At 45.3% G+C, this 8,719-nt stretch overlaps 1 long non-coding RNA gene across 1 annotated transcript; it reads right to left on the bottom strand.

Moving 5' to 3' along the window:
- Nucleotides 1-521: 521 nt before the first annotated feature.
- LOC125758150 (uncharacterized) lies at nt 522-3,024 on the bottom strand. The gene is made up of 3 exons (XR_007415909.1): nt 3,004-3,024; nt 961-1,028; nt 522-596 (listed from the first exon to the last, which is right to left on the bottom strand). It is a non-coding gene; the product is annotated as an uncharacterized LOC125758150 (long non-coding RNA).
- Nucleotides 3,025-8,719: the final 5,695 nt, after the last annotated feature.

Here is an 8,719-nt window from a genome sequence, read left to right as displayed (position 1 = left end):
GATAGTCTAGTGAGCATGAAACGACCTTTGACATCAACACTCATTTGATTCTCTAATGTATTTCTTCAGAATTGTTTTAATGTACTCATAATGTCATTCAAAAACATATTGGCCACCGTCATTCTAATGTGTCCTTATGAGTGACTTTCTTGTGAGTATGAAACATCCTGTTTGCAATGACCCTCGGCCAAGCTTGTGCTTCGTGGCCAATGACATTCATAACATTCCTGAAACAGAACTATTACAGTGCATGATAAGATTTATGATATGTCCGGATGATAGTACGGAATCACATATTAGTTGTGCCTGACAATGTGTTTGCTGGTTGATACACATGCAGCCAAGCATCATACAAAAGTGCATGTATGCACCTTCTACGACACTTGTGCTGTACAAAGACATTTCTCAACAAAAAAAATGGATAAAAACATTTATTGACTGGGAAACATGCAGAGGTTAAATGAAAGAAAAATATGGTGTACACCTGTCATATCTTCGTTTCGTTTAATCTGTCTACTTAACATTGATGACAGATTGCTTTTGATGCGCAGGGTCCTTGTAGGGAATCCATGTATGTGTATCCATGCATGTGTATCCTGCACGAAAGATCGCAGTAAATATAAGAGTTGCAAAGAAAACTTTATCCAACACATCGTGCACCTTAGAACACTTAGATGTACTGCCAAGGCCCCGTGCAGGTAGTTGACAAAAACACTTTTGTGAAGTTAGAGTTAGTCAAAATTGCATCTTATATCGCATTTCCAATCGAAACTTTCAGCAAATCCTGTAAGAAAACAGGAAAACAACACAGAAGGTCAAGTCCAGCATCAAGTATACATTAATGGAGTTACGTCTAGGGTCTTGTTTCTTTGATCTTAGAATTCCCTCAAAAAAGTGCAATAGGTTCATGAGCAGGCGCAACATGTCGAAGCTTTTGTAAAGATTGAAACAAATGCCTACCATAAAATATAAGCTCGACCAGGCTCACAGGTAGAACGCTCCCATCTTCTTCTGCAAGCTGTCGTCTGCTTCAGTTCCACGAACAGGTGAGATCACCGGGTACATATGTAAGGATACCAGAAAACATTCATGAGTTGGCGCACCACACAGACCTTACAGCTCACACACAATACATACAATGTATTCAGGCAAGTCTATGTTTATATACCAGCAAGGGCCTTGAATGATGGACTCAGATTGCGCTATAAGAACAGTATAACCTGAGCAACGGCTCATGGCAGACAACTGTAATGGTGCCATTGCAAGCCGAACTTTCAGAAACTTATGTACTTAGTAAACACTATGTGGTTGGAGAACGCAGATTACGATATAGGTCATTTAAATGACGAAAATTACATCAGCTCTGCTACACAATATAAAATGCATAAATTGATAAAATAAGAGTATGTGTGGCCCATGTGCACACTCCATAATGCCGAGCTTTACATATTGTATTATATGATGAATTTGAGCCGTTTAGGAAAGTAATTCTAGTCGTGTTAAAGCCAATCAATGCCTGGAATATCGGTTTGAATTTGTAGTGCTGCAAGCCATAAAAAAAAACCGTTAACCACTTTTGTCAGCCTTCTCTAAACTTCTGCACACATAGTTACATATGAGAATTTAGATTTGTTTCCCTAATAATTACTTCATAAAATTTAAGTAGCACTCTCACAATGAATGCTACGTCTTAGTCGCACAACCTGCAAATAAGAGCGCTTTTTCAGTTTCATGCTGCCTTAAGAAAAGCTCACAAAAGAAACATGAACTTTAGATAAGCACATAATTGAGGTGTGCTTTTGCCACCCAGCACAGTGGATAAAAAGCTCTTGGAACAGTGCTGCTTAACCATTACAACAACTTCTGTTAATATAAACCAGTATGCTTCAGGAAACAATATAACGACGGGAAAAATATTTCACATAATTTTTCTCAAACACAAATATTGCAACAAGGGCACCTTGCCAAACGCAACTGGCATATTTGTCTAGAATTGATAATTATATACATCTTGTGCTCTTTCAAATTACTGTACACATGGTGTTAGTACCAGAATATAACGTAATTCACTGACTTGTATTATCTTCAAGTGGGTTCACCCAACGCAAGTTCGTTTCTCGTAGCAACGACCTTGCACAGTCAGATTAAAATCCTAACCATAGTGCAACTAACTTCTAACAAAAACAAGCGCGGTGCAGTAGTCGCGGAGAAAGCCACAAACACACGCCACTGAAGAGCCGCGCGCGCATGTGCAGCCGCAGCGTGTTTTTATATCTTCCTCCCCGCGTACTACATGCCAATTATTACTGAGTTTCCTGAAAAGTTACTTCATTTGTACCTGCATCATGAGAAGGCTAGGCGATGAACGTTATGTTTAAAGCAGTTCTATTTCCGAAGTGATAAGCCATCGTACAAGTAGCTTCAGGCGATGATCTCGTGCAGTATACAGCTGTAGTCGATTTCAATAACTTTCGACGACGCTAAGAAGTTTATTTACAGAATCACAACTCGGATACAAAAAATCTTGCAAATTATTCTTCCTTCGGTTTACGATCGCTTCTGAGCGGCGGAATGCCAAGAGCGGGCCACTTTCTCTCTCTCTCGGTCGCGACCCGTCCCCTCTCCGGGAAAGAGCCATGCTCTCAGTCCTTCCCTCCTACCTCACCTCCCCCCTCCGGTCCCCTACGCCCAAAAGGGCGAGTGTTGCCCTCCCTGCGACACATACATCGCGCAGGCGTCCCCAAGGTCAACCAGTTCCCGAGTAGAGAAGCAGCAGCGGGAAGCGGGCGGGCCGAGCGACAGGCATTCTTGGAATCGAAAAACAGCCAAGGAAGAAGAGCGCCATGACAAGAAACGCTTGCGTTACAGAAGCGAGCGGAGTATCGCGCAAAGCAACGCGCCTTCATCCACCCGTTGCAGTTGTAGGTAGTGAACGCACATGGTGAGTGCTTCATACAACCGTATAAAGTGCACAGAAAGCATTGAGCATAGCGTAAAACATACCTGTCTATCATCCTTCCTCTGGCCATCACCCGCAGAGTGAACACACCGCCCAGACGATCACACTCGGTTCCTGCGTAAAAGACGTCATGTAATGAAGTAACCTAGCTGTGTAATTCAGAAATATTCTAGAACTTACCAAAATCAGGCATCCACTGTGCACTCTTCAGCTTTACAGTCCACAATGTACCGTACACTCGGCGACAGTCTTGTCAAAAGGCTGCTGTACGTCCGCACTCGCCTTCAGTCACGAGACTAGGACCTAGATCGTCTTGGAAGGTACACTTGACATTGAATCAGTAACCAACGTGCATAATCGATAAACGTGGTAACGAAGCATTGCAGAACACAGCATGGCACACACACACACAAACCGCGCGCACCGCGCCAGACCGCGCATCCGTCAAACCGTCAAACAACTAAAGCGCCCCCAAGCAGGGTTGCCGTTGGGTAGATTTGAAAAGGAGCCAGAATTCAAGCTAAAAGTAGCCAAAGTAGCCAGGTCCTTTAATCTTATCGCCAAACTTGTAGCCAAATGGCAGAAAAGCGGTATTATGAAAAGAGGTTTTATCATTGAACAATATATAATACCATTTTGTGTCAGCAATAAAATAGCATACGAGCACAGTTATCTTCTCCTTCATGCTTGGTCTTCAAGCTGTAAGCAAGTTGCAAATAAATGAACTTATTATAAGTTCCGTGCACCTGTATACATTTTATATAGAATAGATAGAGTAATTGCCAGAGAGACAGTAAGATTGAAACATTCCAGCCAACCAGTCAGTAGGAATACAAATGGCAGAAGAAGGTTGTGCTTGAAGTCCGCGACTTCAAGCACGACCAGCTTCAAGTAGCAATATCCGCTTGAAGATGACCGGTCCACCTTCATTTTGTAGCGGATCTCTGTGTCTGTCAAGTTCACCCGAAAACACACGCCGTGCATCAGCACTACAAAACTGGCTCGTAGCGTCAGCATCGATGGCGGGCAGCGTGAACAGCGTGCTAGGCACGCGTTTGCCAACATGCGCGCAACTTCGTCAGTTTGATCTTAGCCAAAAGGCGTACTTAAATTTCATCTTTAATTTATTTGTAAGTTATATTTCCAATTTCTTAATTTTTATTTAAATTCTTAAAACCACCGAATTCATGGCCTATCCCCCATAGTGGGTGTGAGACACTGACTGGGCGAACAAGAACTTCATCATTCCGTCTCGGCAGGCGCACCGCGCGTTGCGTTCGGGTGCCTCGATGAGCACCAGACTCATGGCGGGGCTAGGACACGCGCTTATACACTGGCTGACACGTCAGAAAAGCTTGGAAACAAAGGGTAGTCGTCAGGCTTGCTTGGTATTTTATCTGCAGATAATGAGAAAAATGGCTACTGAATGCGCTAAAATAGAGGTTCAAAGTAGCCAGAAAGTAGCCATGGCGCCAACCTGAAATTTTTGTCGCCAGACTGGGTCGTAAAGTAGCCAATTTGGCGCAAAGTAGCCACCAACGGCAACCCTGCCCCCAAGGACAATTTTTCTTGGCATTGAAGGGAAGGCTACGGGGGCGGAGCTACTGCACATGTACTGCTCCGCGAAATAGTCCGGTTCAGCGCGCGTTTCGAATTTAGTTTTGGTTTGTGAACCTTCCGTACCTCCTGTGACGGCCATTTCATTATTCGAGCGGCCGTCTCAGGCTTATACAGCCATTTGCTAGTGAAATTCGTCAGAAGCTCTCTCGGCGAGTCGTCGGAAAGCTGGAGGGTGACGAGCGCTCACTTGAAGACGAAGGCACTATTTTGACTGAGGTGCACGTAAAAGGTGCGACGTTTTCACAAGTGCAAAAACGCGAAATCACGCTGCATAAATCAAAACAAATGTAAATATCTCCTTGGTGCGCGCTGACCCTCTCTTCAAACAGCGCTCCGTAGAAAATAAACCAATGTTGTTGTTTTTATTTTCACGCAGAAAACACAACGCAATTGTGGGACTATAATCTTCAACGGTAGCACACGCGTAGTTCGGCTCTCTAGCCTTCCCTTCATTGCCAAGAAAAGTTGTCCGCGAGTATAGAAGACCTGTTGCAACTGCTTGCTTACACTAAGATAACACCATAAGTGGCAGTAGTGTCGTGTCACTGTACATAAAAAAGTGTATTTATGGCTTTTTTTACACCCGTGTGTGCGTGTTGGGAATGTGTTATGGCTGTTCGATTTTGTTATACAACTATACATTTTGTTTTGGGGAAATGAAAGAAGTTAGAAATGGGCAGTTTTCAAACTCGCATCCCAGACGACGGTCATCTCTGAGTCCTTACTCAAAAGAAACGCTTTTTTGTTTCAAGTTACTGCCCTCTCCCGTGGATAGAAAGAGGTAGGGATTATGATGGGAGGAGGAAATGGGTAGGGTGTAATAGGCGACGCCCAACGTTGCACACAGAGGAGGTGAATGGGACAAGTAAGGAGTGAAGGGAGAGAGGAGTTGACGCCGTGGAGAACGGAAGAGAGTCACGTGGAGACGACATTACGAGGGGGCGGGGCGGGAGAAGGATGTACGCGACGTTGGGCCAAATCGAACTTTGCTTGTCGGCTGCTTCTGACTAGCGTTGCAACAGCGAGGAGAGATAGAGACAGTAGTTTGAGGTTGGGAAAAACGCCTGTCCGCGTATCTTTGCAACCAACAACATTCTGTTTTGGACATATATGTAAGTGCACCATGCATAAGAGCAGTCCCTAATTTTTATCACAACAATAACGAACTTTTTTTTCTGTACATCACCCATTGTCCACAGTTCCGATTCTTCTCCGCCCCCAAAATCCTTCGCGACGCCGTGCGGGTAATCCCCACTCTCCTCCGTTAATTTCTACTGGACAAATGGGCAACACGGGCCCCTGAGCGAGTGTTCGCAGTGTCACTTGATCATATCTGTTCATATTTGCATATGTGATCGACTCATGCCTTTTAAAAATAAGGAAATACTTACTTCTATATATACGGCAGGTAATATAATGATCCTTGCTGCGGTCGTCCGCAATTCTTCGATCGCCGGTGCATGGACGATATATGTAAAATATTTACGCATTCTACTGAAACACGATATTTGTGTACATTGCAACACAAATTGTTTATTGCGTGTAGTCTCTGAAAGACGAACTTGTCTATTGTGATAAACTGATTTTACGGTGGCGATTAAAGCTATTTAACTTCTTTGTTGTGATGCGCGTTTTGACATTAGGAACGGCAACTGAAAGTCTGAACACTTCAGTCACCAGAAATTAAAGTGCACATGGTCATTTGACTCTCCGATGTACACTTAATGTTAAACGACATTAGGCTTTGCTGGAAACAATTGGACGTGATGCTTTCGATTGCGAAGCTAAATTTTAATGCAAGCTTCGATAATTGTACATGTAATTAGCAATTCAGTCGATCATTTACTGATTCCTTGATGCTAACAAATAATTAACCAGTTTGCGCAAGGCAGTCTCGAGCAAAACACTATTGATCCCAATATCGTACTTGTTTTCCTCGTTTTTTTTTTCACTCGCTGGCCCGAGCTAGCTGGGAGACTCTTTACGCCCAGTTGCGAAGTAACTGCATGCTGCTTCGGCGTCTCCTCCCGCGGTAGCGGAAAATTCGCAGTCATCGAAGACACAGAATGGCCGATACTTCATTCCATCCAACATGCCTGGTATGCGCAATGGTCGTACTTGCCCGGCTGCGTGAGGTTTACTCCTATAGATAATCGATCTACTCCAGCCAATTTCGCAACGCTTCAACATTGCGATCTTGGCCAGACTGCGCTGCCGGGGCGGTAGCTGTTTCAGCGAATGAGCTAGGCTCAGGCAAAACAGCGCATCTTCGTCCAGATGAAGCACTTGGGCCGCCAGTGGTGCGGCGTGTACTACGGCGTGGACTGCGGCGACTGCAGCGTCACCACCAGGGACAGCGACCTTAGGTGTCCCGGCGTCGGCGGCACGCACAGGCTGGACTATCCCCAGCTGGCGCGGCACGGCCTCCGGCTAGAACACTTCATCGGCCACCTCTTCGTACATGGGCTCCTGTTTCACCTGCTGCATAATCGTTGCAACGCCCTCGATGGTAGAACACACAGGAGTGAGGAATATGAGTAAACGCAATACCAGACGTGGTAGCTTAACGGCTACGTGTGTTGCGCTGCTAAACTTGAGGATGCGAGTTTGATTCCCGGCCACGGCGGCCGCAATTAGATAAGGATGAAATGCAAAAATAGCCGTTTGTTTAGGTTTAGGTGCGCGCTGAAGAACTGTAGGTGGTCAAAATTAATCCGGCGGCTTCCATTACATCGTGCCTCATAATCATATCGCTGTTTCGGCAAGTAAAACCCCAGAAATAAACTCTAAAAAGAGAGATACACACAGTCCTTGTTTACTGTATACGTAAACCTCCCTTGACACTCTGGCGAGACATTCTTTCATTAAGACCAGATGTACGCTACAGATAGGCCCCTTCGGGTTAAAACTTTTGGGCGAAAATGCTTGACGCCCGTATACTTAGGTTTAGGTGCACGTTAAAGAACCTCAGGCAGTCGAAATTTACCCTCCACTACGGCGTCCCTCATAATCATATCGTTGTTTTGGGACGTTTAACCCGAACAAATAATTTAATTTCAGGCATGATGGGTGGGGAGGGTCATTTGCCGCTACAACTGCTCCCGGCATACCAAAAAAGTTCAAGAACTACATTCCTGCACGCATGCCTTACTCAACAGCATGGGTAGCAGGCATAACACGAGAACAATGTAATGATTTCGTACGCTTAATGGCTCACTTTTTATGGTGCTCGGGCGTATAACGCCCGAGCCACACGCACGCTTACAAAAGCGCGCTCGCTAACACTCAAGCGCCTGCGTATGCGCAGATGGTGACAAGCGAATCAAAACGCGGAGATCTGTTCCGGAATGATCACGCTTTGGTGCACTTGTCGCCATCTGCGCATGCTTGGGCGCTTGAGAGTGAGCGCGCGTTTGCGAGCCTATGTGTGGTTCGGTCTTAACATACGACGTTCGTTGATGCCGTAAAAAGTCTGCTGCTGATATGTCTGAGTGCGGTAGGCAGATAGCACTCAGTAATATGCACACTCAGTTGGCGACATCTTAAATTCGAATATACCACACGGTGGGTAGACTAAAACTATGCGGACTAATGGCAGCGCTCTATGGGAACAAGCCCGATGTTGTCAGAGGGTAACCGCACGCGGCCGTACCACCGGTCTGATTTAAAATGACGTGTTCGAACTGTGCGCTTTTGCATATGAACTCCAAGCGTCGCCCACGATTAAGGACATGGCTGAGATGTTTACAGCGCCTCGTTCTATCCGAAGAGCGTGTTTTCTCATCAAGCCCCGATGAGTGGCACAGGGCCACTCTAGGCACACAAAAAAGTAGACTCGGCGCCTTGTGATACCGGCGTCCATACGTCAGTTCTTTCATATATCTTTTCTTCGCCCCATCGATCCGTACTGCTGCGAATGGTGTCGATACGAATTGAGCCACCCCAAATATCTCATCCTTTCACTATGTTTCACCACTCGTAATATTGGCATTGTAAGAAGGCCCTATCGCATGAGGCTAAAATTTTCTTTTCTGTGCCTCTGACGCCCGGTGGTTAAGAAAAACACAACTGGTAAACGTGAAAAAGCAGCACTGCAACACAACGTGCACACTCTAGTATTGAGACAGTGCTTAATATATT

Source organism: Rhipicephalus sanguineus, chromosome 1 (assembly GCF_013339695.2).
Source record: "Rhipicephalus sanguineus isolate Rsan-2018 chromosome 1, BIME_Rsan_1.4, whole genome shotgun sequence".
Classification (NCBI taxonomy): domain Eukaryota; kingdom Metazoa; phylum Arthropoda; class Arachnida; order Ixodida; family Ixodidae; genus Rhipicephalus; species Rhipicephalus sanguineus.
Note: the sequence above shows the minus strand (reverse complement) of the source record. Positions and strands in the feature narration are given on the sequence as shown.